Here is a 13,126-nt window from a genome sequence, read left to right as displayed (position 1 = left end):
TGCAGCGTACTACATTATTACATAAAGGAGGTCTGTCGAGAGGTGTCTAATCTGCCTTGACACGGGTCATTCGCCGAGGTGCCTTCCTGCTTCAGCAGAGACTCATGGCATTATGCCTGTCTCCCCTCCGTTCCGAGCTAGCCTATCGTTTTAGTTAGTTGAACTTGTAGTCTGCTTTGAATTTGCTTGAGCCAAGGAGAAGTACAACAATAAGACAAAATTAGCAGGTACTGAAATCATTGCAAAGGCCTAGAAATTGGGATAACGTGTGGTAATATGACTTTTGAAACATGTAATATGAATACTTTATGAAAGCACATCTATTCAGCTGAATAAATTGTACTCATTAATAACTAGAACCATGTCCTTGTCTAGTTTGCTTGACACCTGCACGTAACGCTGCATAACTGGCGGGTTCTTCAAATGTTTTCTGTCCTCTGAAGAAGGGATCACTGACAGTGTAATTATAAGGACATAACGCCTTCTCATCTACTCTATTTACTACATACACTCCAACCAAATGCAAGTTAAAATGACAATTAGTTCAAGCAAACTCCATTAATGTAAAAACTGCTCTGAAATGCTCTCGTGTTCAACTCCTGCGGTAGTGGTCATGACGTCCCTTGTATACTCCCTCTAAAATGACTGCGCGGTTAGGTCCGGGTCAAAATGTAATAAACTTATTTTTCAATACTCCACGCTTGCCAATACAACAGATACCGAGGCATGTACTTTGCCTTATGCTTGAAGGAAAAAAACACATTTGTCGTGTGACACTTTGTCGACTCAGACCTTAACAATGAGAAACAATTTTAGTATCAGCTTACGTCTGGATTCTTGTGCTTCCCTGAAGCCATGTTCACGACACTGACATCTCCCTGGAGCAAGCAAACTTAACCAGTCATATGCACTTACTCGCAATGGAGCCACTTTGTGGAAATAAACATGGCGTTGCTTAATCCTGTCCGTGACTGACGCTCGGTAAATTGTGAATAAATCATTAACTTTTTACCCAATAACCGAAATAGTATTAAATGTTCAAATGCACGGTGACACGTGTCAATGTCGATATCCGGTGGAAGGACGTGTCTATGTGTAGCTCGTCTTCAAATATAATGTTCAGCCAATAAAAAGCATAATGTGCCGCATATAAACATCATTTATTTAGCGTTGTAAATTCAACTTAACGTTAGTGATGCACTCAAATATCCCGATACCCGAAAAAGCGTATTTTCAACCCACAAAAAGAAGACTAAAATAAGCATAGACACAGCTGCATCGAACTTTTTGTCGTGAAATCTTAATTGTGGAAGAAACCCCGTTGGCCAGTCAAGACATACACAGGTCCATGCACGTCTTCCCAGGACACGTGGTAATTGGTGTAGTAATACCGGCTTGTGCCATATTGACACCATGTGATTAATGTGTAGGTGTGAAGGTGTGGTGACTTTATATCATTGAGTATACCTTAAGGTCAAGTTTACAGTGGCCCAGTTGTGCTATAAATCACTAACCCTTGATGTCATTGATTATCAAAGGGCCATGGTTAAGGGGAGTCATGAGATGGTAGTTGTTAAGATCAGGAGTCAAAATGCACAACACGTTGCTTGTCGGCGCTGTTGCACTGTGACACTCCAGTCTGTCAAGGTCGGACACAAATATCCGGACTCTCAAACTTTTACTATTATTTTTGTCTTCAATTTTTCAGGCTCAATTTTACTCTCATTAAGTAACTAAAGTTTTCACAATATCATTTTTGTGAAAATCGAAAATTTACTTTTGACGACCATTGTGGATTTCAATGGGTGTCTATTTCAAAATTTTGTACAGCGATTCTTGCTTTCTGTTTTTGATTTCAAAGGGAGTGATTAAAAGTGTCTTCGCGGAAAGTTAGAACGAAAGTTCAAGTTTGTTAATATCAAGGTGTGTATTGCCTTTAAGTCAACAAATACCGATTCTTATTTGAGTGGATGTAAAGGCATTCATCGTTTGCTTTTGATGTTGAAAAGATGCTTAATAAGTCAGTCTAAAATTCACTCGCCGAAGGTATTTAAATGCCAACTTAGGATTACGTCTTTGTTGATCTTTTCAATAAAATTCCGAATGCATCGATCACGTTTTGGTGATTCGAGACATGGTGAAATATGATGAACCACATAAAGTACTTAATCGATTATTGCTTCAGGAATTTAAAGATCCATCATGCGTAGTATTACCATATAACCCGTAAATGAAGTTTTTTCTCTTAAGGTGGCAACTTCTTCAGTGCTACTCCACCAACGGACAATCTTGAAGAACGCATATAACCTAAGGCTAGTACACTCACCAGGATATGTTGACCCGTTTTGTTAAGCAATGTACGGCTATGTGAAAACAACAAAGTGTTCTTACGACATGAATACTTATAAAGACGAATCTCTGCAAGATGGAGTCCAACGTGAGCGATATCAGAAAGTAGCGATTAAACTCTTCCTGATAATAGCCTTACAGAGCATGCGCTATTATTTCGCCTTCATTATGGTCAGTAATTATACGCCATGATGTTTGGTTAAACAGTCAGTTATTTACAAACTCTTTGTAATTATCGTCTGTGACAGACAGTAACACTTGAGACGACTGACGTCATTGCCGAGTAGATCGGCAGGTTTATCCCCTTAATTAAATATTATTGCCCAGCCAATGGCTTGAGAGAAGGCTTTAGGATGATCCATTTGGAAATAGGTCTGATATTCAGTTTAACATTACTGCCTGTATCTCTATGGCTTAGGTCTGATATTCAGTTCAACATTACTGCCTGAATCTCTATGGCTTAGGTCTGATATGCAATTTAACTTCACTCTCTGTATCTCTATGCTTACATTTGTCATCACATGCAAACAAAGTTAATTGTTTATGCATGAAATTGCTATGAAATGCGTGAAATGTTCAAACATTCTCTTCTCTCCTTGCAATTCATAAACCAGAAATCTGACCGTCCATTGGCGCTCATTGACCCTTATATAGATTTTATAGAACCGTTCTATCACACACGGTAATTAATATAGTTTTTGCGTATATTCATCATGATCATGTAGGGTATTTTTTAAAGGTGAGAGGGAAGTAACTATTTCCATTCTTCTTTAGATCAATGAGGCTATTTTTATCAAGAAATTGCACAAACAGAGTGTAAAAAACCCACCCGTCACTGCGGGGACTTCAAAGTATTATAAGTCGGAATTGTTTTTTCAGGTTGTTTTGGAGTTTTCTTTAAAATAATATCAGAGAAATTTTCAAGGGTCTTCCGGCCCACATCCAGACTTGTTTGTCAAGGCAGTATTACTACTACTGCATGAGCCGTGTCCTCAATAGAGGAATATCGTAACTGAGCAAAATTACACCGTTGCATAATATTATCTGAAACATGAAAAACAAATGAACATTACCGACTATTACTATAGAGTATATACAGCCACAGATAAATAGAAAGACAGACTAGTAACGCGGCATGCCTTTTGTTCCATGGTCGTCTCGTTAGACTATGGCCTTTTCATATTAAAATGAGCTTCACAGGTGTTAAACTTTTCGGAGACTTTATTCGTGGTTGATAATTGCACGAGATTATGCGAAAAGTACGACGAGATGGCATCGTGCTGCCAATCGCATAGCAACCATACTTACTTTGTGAGCTTTCAGAGCAGAAACACTGCTTCACACAAATCAAAACATAACGCGCCAGCATTTCATAAACACGTCCTTCCATGACCAACTTGTAAAAGACGATATGACTGACCGTAAACCATTGAGTAAAACCAGACAGTATCGATAAAAGACTTTCAAATTTGGTTCAAACACACTCATTATATATTCATAAAATGTGAGAGGAATTTGTAAATAGTAAAACTCACTTTCCCGAAGCTAAAAACTTTCCCGTTTTCGCCAGCACGCCAATTCCGCTCAGCGCCACACGACAACAACAACACAAACTCTGCCGAACATACTTTTGCTTAATAATTGGCGAAAATCCGGAAAATACCAAAGGGTGCATTAACATTACATCGACAAAATTTTACCGCAGCGGAGACATGAAAGAGATAACTGTACACATTGAGTTCCTTACACTTTTTGGACTTGGACTGTCGAGACATGACCTGTACACAATGCGGTGAAAAGGTTCTCAGAGAGGGACTTTGCAAAGCCATGCAGCAGTAAATTATGGTACATTACAGCATACTGAATTGACAAAACTGTCTTCAGCTACATATTGTATGGGCCACGGTCACTTTGGCATTGCCGATTCCTGTCTCGTGAATATTAGCTGTGGTTTTATCAGTTGAATTCCTTGGTTCAAATCATGGATTGACGTGAATCGTCCACGATGTTAAACCAGAGTTCCTCTAATCTTGAAACCATAACTTCTATCATCAACATTCCTGGTCCAATGGGTTTCTGTGGCTTTAGCATTTAAACACATCGAGTTGGGTTTGATTGCCTGAACAATATTTTCTTATTTGGGGAAAGCTATAGGCTGTAAAGGTGTGCACGATAGAATAGATATTATATCTATTCTTTCATTCACATCTTTACAGCCTAAGAATTTTAAAGAATATTGTATCAAACGTTGTGACGTGATCAACCATTTCTTCATTTATGCGAACACAGGTCAGGTCAACGCAATAACGTTGTGTCAAATATGTGTCGTTTGAACAGTATATTCATGCTTCTCACGCGTAGATCTGACCGTTTGAAATAAGTCAGCGTTGTTGTCTTTGTTGCACTCACCTGTCCTAATCGTCCTAGACCCACTTTTCAACTCTAACTTTACACATATGGTTTTATGCTTTTAGATATGACCTCGAACGGTATATTTTAAGTGATAGCAACACGCAGAGATGTTATTTCGAAGCCTTATATTGCATTTTTATGCGAGTCCCATTTTTTTTTTGTTTGATTGCTACTCAATTAGATTTTTAATAATACAGTAAATTTTCACTAGCTAATTCTCAGTTCTATTTGTATTTCTCTGATAATGTGATAGAAGATAAGAACGACGGGCATACATGTAAGTAGAGGAGTATTTTTGCCGTTAACAATTAAACATTTGTATGTATACATGTTCCCTACGCTGAAATAAGAATGCTACCATACAGCAAGAGTAAGCTTGCTTTGAATTAATCCCGAACCATGAACATCCACGATAGGAAGTATTAAATCCTGAAATGCTGCATGCTGCTTAGAAAACTTAGAAAAGTCAGGCAGCTAGTCAAAACATCCGATTTCTCCGATTACCGAGAACAAACAAGATTATGGCTATAGACTAAGTTACAGCGATATCGGTGACCCATGAACGAGGTCAAATCACTGAGCAAATACATGTACGAGCAAGTCAGTATGCAAATACGAGCATTGATTCCAACAAACATGCGTGTCACGGCTGAGTCAATTAATGGTAGCCTCAATACTTATAAGTAACTTATGAATAACTGCTTAAGTAAAGATACAGTCAACACATCTGTTTAACAGGAATTATTTACTCCCTGTACTGAAAAATGAGGCGGGGATTATACAGTGCTGTCACTGTGTTTTATTTGCATTTGGCGCCACCCAGTTCAACCAATGTTTGTCAAAGACGTTACTCGTTCAACAGACTTTTTAGTAACACAAGATAAATTTGGGATGTTAGATATGTACGTCAGGTAACAATATCAAAATGCAGGCGCTTGGCAATGACTGAACAAAGGATACATGGAAATGAATGAGCGAGGAGAGGGGAAAGTTTGGACAGCCTTATTCGAATGTGATATTGATATCATAGCATGCATGCTGACCCGTGTAGTCGGCATGAAATGCTTTGTTGACTGTAAATGGAAGGGATAATCTGACGTAATTTTGGTTATATTCGGATTATTTTTGACATTCATTTAGACAGTTGTAGCATTAAAATGGTGTGATGTACGGCGTCATCGTGCCTCACTTTAGGCCTACAGTCTACGCATTCAAACAAACCTGCGTTCATGGTGAGTATATCATTAACTTTGGCCAATGCTTTATTATTTTTGTATAGCAGCAGTTCTGTGGTTTGACTTTTAGTGCAGCAATGCCACGACAACAACAAACACAAACTTTGCCGAACATACTTTCGCTTAACAATTGTCGAAAATCCGAAAATTACCGAAGGATGCATGGTCGGCACTCTTCGGAAAAGAGAGGCGAGAGCAACCTTAGGCGAGGCAAACATCGATTGGTTACGTAACCGTTTCACGCCTTGAACACTACCCGTTGCAAGTCTGTGTCTATATTTGTCTGTGCCATCATACAAACTTCAACACAATATATAACGAGGAACACACGCACAAACACACTACTGTAAAATAGTGACACTTACAGAGAACACCACATTAACCCACAGGCGCACGGAACGTTTCGTAGATCGTCGTCGGATGGGAAGTGACTGACACTGTGAGGCCGAAGGCCGAACCTCGGTACTGTATAAGAAAGGAAGGTATGACACAAAAAATCGACCGGTGGCCCGAAACAAATTACATCAAACTTTCAAATCTTTACTCTAGTTACAGCATTTCTTTCAAATCTGCCAGTTATGTCCGGCGAGTACTCTCACTTGCATTGCCACTCCGCCATTTTGAATAGCTTTTCCCCCGAAAGCCTTTGCGAGTGGACGAGTGACTCCGTGACTCCACAACCACTAAATTCAACTGTTAACCATTAGGTAAATTTCATACTGTCAGTGAATACAACTTCAGCTATCTGGCAACAAGGCAATCAACACAGATTTACCTGTTCCAGCCTGGCCAAGAATAAGAACATTGTGGCCTTTCAATACTGAGTTGATGATTTGCCCCTCCATTGCCTCGGCAGCGTGATGTTCAAATCCCGCCATCTGACATTTGTAAACAAACTCTTCACGGGGTCACTCGTCCACTCGCAAAGGCTTTCGGGAGTAAAAAAGCTATTTAAAATGGCGGAGTGGCAATGCAAGTGCGAGTACTCGCCGGACAGTTAATTATCGCCCATAACTGGCAGATTTGAAAGAAATGCTGTAACCAGAGTAAAGATTTGAAAGTTTGAAGGTATTTCCGACCGGTCGATGTAATTTTTTTTTGAGGTAGATGCTTTATTTCGTTTGTTTCGGGCCACCGGTCGATTTTTCGTGTCATACCTTCCTTTCTTATACAGTACCGAGGTTCGGCCTTCGGCCTCACAGTGTCAGTCACTTCCCATCCGACGACGATCTACGAAACGTTCCGTGCGCCTGTGCATTAACCTGTCAAGCCATTTAGTAAAATGCCTAGTGAGACAGGGAGTCATTTGGCCAGAAAACAAATAAATTGGCGATCAACTTCACTGGTCGGGTACAGCAATTGCAAACACTAAAATCAGGGGTATAATCTCAATCGGTGTCAATTGTGAATTATTCTTCATTCGATTCAGTTTATTTTCTACGATACACCATGAGAGAAACGCTTTGTACCACTGTGCGATGTTTACGCAGCCTGTAGTATCAGTATCAATGTTATGGCCAGAGTAGGGCTTCTTGCTGACTTTTGTATTACAATCGCTGTACCAGACCACTGAAGTTGACCGCCAATTTACTTGTTATCTGGCCAAATGACTCTCTGTTTTACAAGGCATTTTGCGAAATGGCTTGACGGGTTAATGTGGCGTTCTCTCTAATAGGGCATTTGCCTGTGAGTTTAACTATCGAATGACACGGACTGTGACACAGAAATACAACCATAGACCCAATGGTTGTATGATAGTTAATCGCACGAGTAGGTGTGCTGTTACAGTTGTAATCACCACACTTATGGACAGGAACTTGTAAACATCACGAGGCCGAAGGCGGATTAACGACTTATACCACGAAAAACAGGCCAATCTTCTCTAAAATCTGAAAATTACTGTCAATAAATCGTCTACTTTTGATTTGAATACCCACAATGGAATGGAGTGACCCATTGTACGTCAAAAGGTTCACAGAGGTCATTATGCACCTGGCATGCGAGTTTGGGAGAATGACCTTTCCCAGACAAGTAGGACAAGGGCTCTGGTCAACTGCAAATCTGCATTTGAATAAAAGGGCTACAGAGTGGTCTAATGCACCTGTGTAGAAGGAAACTATTAGTCTGATTGGTTAAATAAAATGGCTTGCCTTACTCTATCTTGTTGGCTATTGGCTAGCGAGAAGGAATTCAATCTGTAGATGCATGTGATTGCCTCGTGGATGCATCAGGCTTTCAATACCATTTTCGTGTTTTCGACTGGTCAAGATGGATCTTGACTTGTCTGATCTGATGACCCAAGAGACTTCCTAGAGTTCTATGGACGGCCATGTAAAAACAACCAAAGTGGATTTTACACGGGCAAACTGCCCTATAAGAGCAGCCGCTACTACGGAGCGCATAAAATCCACGATGTGTACTTCAACTTATAAAAAAGTACTTGGCGATGATAACACCGGACGGGATTGTACTATCGATGACCCTTCTTGCTTAGGGATAATCAAGTTCTCCTGCCAGAAAATATACGCCTTTACACAACGCGAATGTGCAAGATGGCTTGGCCAGACTGCCAGCACACTGGATATCCTGGCAAGGTAATTTATTCTTTTACTAAAATATTTATACGCAAAACGAATTCTGTAAAATTATAAAATTAAATTCATTGACCAAAGCAATTTGTTGTGTGTGCGGCAGTATCACAGAATTTCTTTCGACTATTCCACAAACGTTACAAAAAGGCTGTACTTATTCCCATGCCATTTGTGACATATGTTTTGTGTTTGATAATTTCAGGTGAATGCGGCAACATCTCTGTACCATCAGGGATTTGATGAGCAGCTTATCAAAGGACAAACAGGTCACAGATCAGATGACGGTTTACGCGCCTCAAATGTATGTCTACTGCACAACAAAAGCATGTGTCGAATATATTACTACTACCTCCATCTAGTGTTAAATCAGAAGAATCTGTAAGTAAACCAGTTTCTCAAGTTACGACAAAACAATGTAACAAAACAGACAAGATTGGTCCAACCCAAGAAGACGCCGAATCTGAAGATGGACAGTCTTCATCAACAAATCATGTTGCTTACATTGAGCATGGTCCAAAGAAAGTTAAAATTGAATTATAAAATGTGATGCAATAACATATCAGTTGAACAAATTGTCTTCATTTTGTTTTGAATGTGTGTGAATGCTTTAGAAATCTCGGCTTTACCTATTGTTTTCTTGCAAATTAGTAATCAGTCATACTTTTTTTCATATTTAAATAAGTAATCACTACACTTTTATTGATATGATAATGATTTTCTTTCATTAAAGTGTGGTGATTACTTATTTACATAAAAGTATGACTGATTACTTATTTTGCATAAGAACAATAGGTGTCAGTCGTGTTTTCAGGATAAATGGATGGCAAGAACAATAGGTCACATGACCTGGAGTGGTATAAATACTAAAATCATGAAAGTTTGCTATGGTGATAGTCAAGTACAGAGTAATACATTTTGTTTGCATTTCATGGTGAACAAATCTTGATATACCTAAATCTTCGTAGACTTTCAAGATATTAGGGCATTTTCCTGGCATTCCGTGTTATTTTTTTTTAATCAATCATGACATGATCACTTGTTGAACTTTGAAACATCGCACCCAGACGTGCCACTTAACATCGGTGACATCATGCTGCCGGGTGCTGTCGATCGATACTGCTCACGATATTTAGTAACCTCTTGACACACAAAATCTGTTCGAATGTTATTTAACAGGGAATTTCTCTGAGCCTCATGCAATTATTTGTATCAGTTGAACGGTATTTCGAACCGCGAGTCAGTACATGGCAATTAATGACGGCAACTTGACCTGGCAGCGGTCGTCCAGTGTCTTTCGGTCATTCGCCGGGTCATTCGTATGGCAGTCTTTGCAGCGTTTGCTGATTGGAAGTGGTTTGTCAAAGTCAAAGACCGCTAAATAAACACAAACATCCGCTTACAGGAAATCGGCCTTGATCAATAATTGCCGTGAATACCGTAAAATTCATGTCACAAACACCAACATATCATTTAAACATTTATCTGTTGAACGACAGGACTGCATGCACCCTACAGCCACTGATATTGCAGAACATTTTTGTATGGACGAAGCCCAAGTTAAAACATTTTCCCGGGAGTGAATAAAATTTCTGTGGGGCGAAGTTCTTCATCTCACCGTTGTTGCATTTAGACGTGCTTTATGGAATCACCATTTTTTCTCACGCGGAAGCTCACAGCCGTGAACAGCCGAGTAAATGTTAAAGACAATTTATTCTTTCTGGCGATGGTTTAGTTATCATGTCTAAAACCGGAAGGAATATATCGATGGTCACTCATTTATTCAGTATCTTTCAACATATCAAACAATCTAAACAGTATGTCTCGTCGTCTCCAACAAAATTCATGAAAAATGGCTGACTTCGTCCCTTAGTTTCTTAGTCACATTAAATGTACCATCCAATGATATTGCAGAACGTAGTATCATCACTTTGCAAAAAGTGATACTATAGTAATAATGGTAAGTACGAATTAAGTGTTCTGATATTGTATTTATAGTTAGAGCCTTACTGTTCCACCCCGCTTCCCGCTAAAGGTCACTTCATTGGTATCTTACTTCCATTTATCTATCTATACCTTTGACATTCTCAATGACTAGCGGGAGGCGTACAGGTTGGTCTTCAATTGACAAACAGCTTGATAAGCGCTCCCTGTTATGTGGTCTGTTGCAACACATACCTACTAAAATTGTACAGATACTAGCAACGCTAAAATATCGTGCTGCTGTGCACATGACGTTTCTATCTTCAATGATAACTGTGTAGTTGATAAACGCAGACAAAGGTCTTATGTCACTGACCTTTTGCTAAGATCAAGGTTCCTGCTAGGATTAATTGATATTTTGCCAAGGAGGTTGCCTGAGGAAAAAAAACACATTTTGCCACATGGCAGATCTCACTATCTGCTTTATATTTTCTGGCCAGGTGCGAACATACATTAGTTACAATAGCAATACGAATAAAGTTTAATTTTCAAAAAGTAACCAGTATTTTATAATTCTCGAGCTCTAACTCCACGGTAGACGAAGTCTTTGGGACAGAAAAACGGTAAAGCTGTCTTGTGAAACTAAAATATTATGAATAATTCTGAAATAGACAGGTTCCACAACAGGTCTTACGCGAATGTGAATGCAATGTATTGCAATTTTCTCATTTCAAATGACGCCATAAAGGAAACAGCGTTACATGGAGACAGCTATAACAAAATTTTCTTCAAAAGTCTACATTTTTGGTCGAATACTTGGATCTAAACTCTACATTTTCAACAAAATGAGGGGTCAAATGTGTTTTACGTAAAAAGTTGTACTGGAAACAAAAGAGGCATCAAACATATTGCATGTTATCAAATTTTTGTCGGTCAACAGTCACCATGAGGCAATAGGCGTGCGAGGGTTCGAAGCCGTGATACATATGTGTGTACTCTTACTAAGACAGTGCCGTACCAATAAGGTTTACACAATCGCAAACATGGATCCTCTCCGTTTACGCTCCCGTACAACTTCTGGCAAAATCTGTCTAAAAATCAGTTAACGTCGGTCTATGCGTATTCTGTACATGTCTCAATTACGAGGGTGTTCACGCCTCTGCACCTGTCACTGTCCAAATATCTTTCGTATGGAGCAAAGGTGGTCGTTTCGGTCAAAACTGTCGTTTAATTTATTTAATAAATCAGTTGTTTACATCTTGAAACGTTATGAAGGCGTGTTCTACACAGCACATCTTTGTGCCCGCTTACAGACAAAATGGAAATACAAAATGGCGACATACTTCTGGCATGCTGTCAAAAGATATATGTTAATGGCTGCGAGCTGCACTAACTTTTGTCTCTTACGTTTTCTGTATACCATACAATACGGTTATGGATTGTATGATAAATAGAGCATAGATTTATTAACATGAAAACGTGGTTAACATTTGAAGTTACGCCATAAAGGCCGCCTAAAGAGCACCTTTGCCCGCAAATTGTGCAGAAAGACCGTTTCGAATACGCTGTCATAATTTCAAAAGTTGATGTTTTCCCAATACAGACAAATACAAAGAAAAACACCCGTCTGCGAATCTTACCTTGCCATCAATTGAACTCGCTCGACCATTAAACTGAAGGTCTGCGTCATTTCCAGAAGCCATTTGTTTTGTGTTTGTGAGTTCCAATTTATCTCTGCGTGCTTTCCTATGTTTTTTTTATGTTTTTCCGCGTTTATTGATTGAAGAATAAAAAAATTGAGATTAAAAAAACCGCGTCACCGCATCATTTTTTAAATATGTCTAGGATGAGAAATAAACTTTTTATTTTTCTTGGCCTTAGATGCCATTGGTGAAATAAGTTGAACATTATTACGATAATAGCATTATTGATGAACATAATCATTGCAACAAAGGTATATTTATATCATTCGAATTTCATTTGACGATTTTAGCATCCTTATGTTGCTTTTGGAGCTCAACCAATATCGCTAACGTTGTTTTCCATAACTTACCCTGAGAAGTCAATATCGCTAACATTGTTTTTCATAACTTACTTCTGATAAGTCATGCACATGACGGCGAGTCCAACCATAGTCAACGACATATGACTTTAAAAATATCCAATATTCTGTGCCGAAGAAGTACGTATGTTACTAAAATTCTATGACAATTTATGAACTATCTGTATGGATTTGTGTTTATATACCAATCGTCTGCCTTCTGCCTTGTTGACTGTCTTTTGTTTGTTTATAGAAGGGATTCAAATTGTCACAAACAACAACGTAGCTTACGGCCAAAATTGCATCAAAATTCTGTGCCTCGAACTACCCAATAACAGTGGACAAGGCAATTTTAGTTGAAATTGTTCACACACAACCAGTGTTTTAATAAATAGGTTCCTCTTACTTCTTTGTGACGCTGACTAACATTGGGTTCCTGTAATGCTACAAATCTGTACTAGTGAGCCAAATCAATATCCAACATTTTCCTTGAACGAACACTTACATCGATCTCTAACATAATGTGATCTTGGACTCTGACAACTCAAAACGATGTACACGTCTCTGATTCTCAAATC

The sequence above is a fragment of the Ptychodera flava genome, chromosome 2 (genome assembly GCF_041260155.1).
Source record: "Ptychodera flava strain L36383 chromosome 2, AS_Pfla_20210202, whole genome shotgun sequence".
Classification (NCBI taxonomy): domain Eukaryota; kingdom Metazoa; phylum Hemichordata; class Enteropneusta; family Ptychoderidae; genus Ptychodera; species Ptychodera flava.
Note: the sequence above shows the minus strand (reverse complement) of the source record.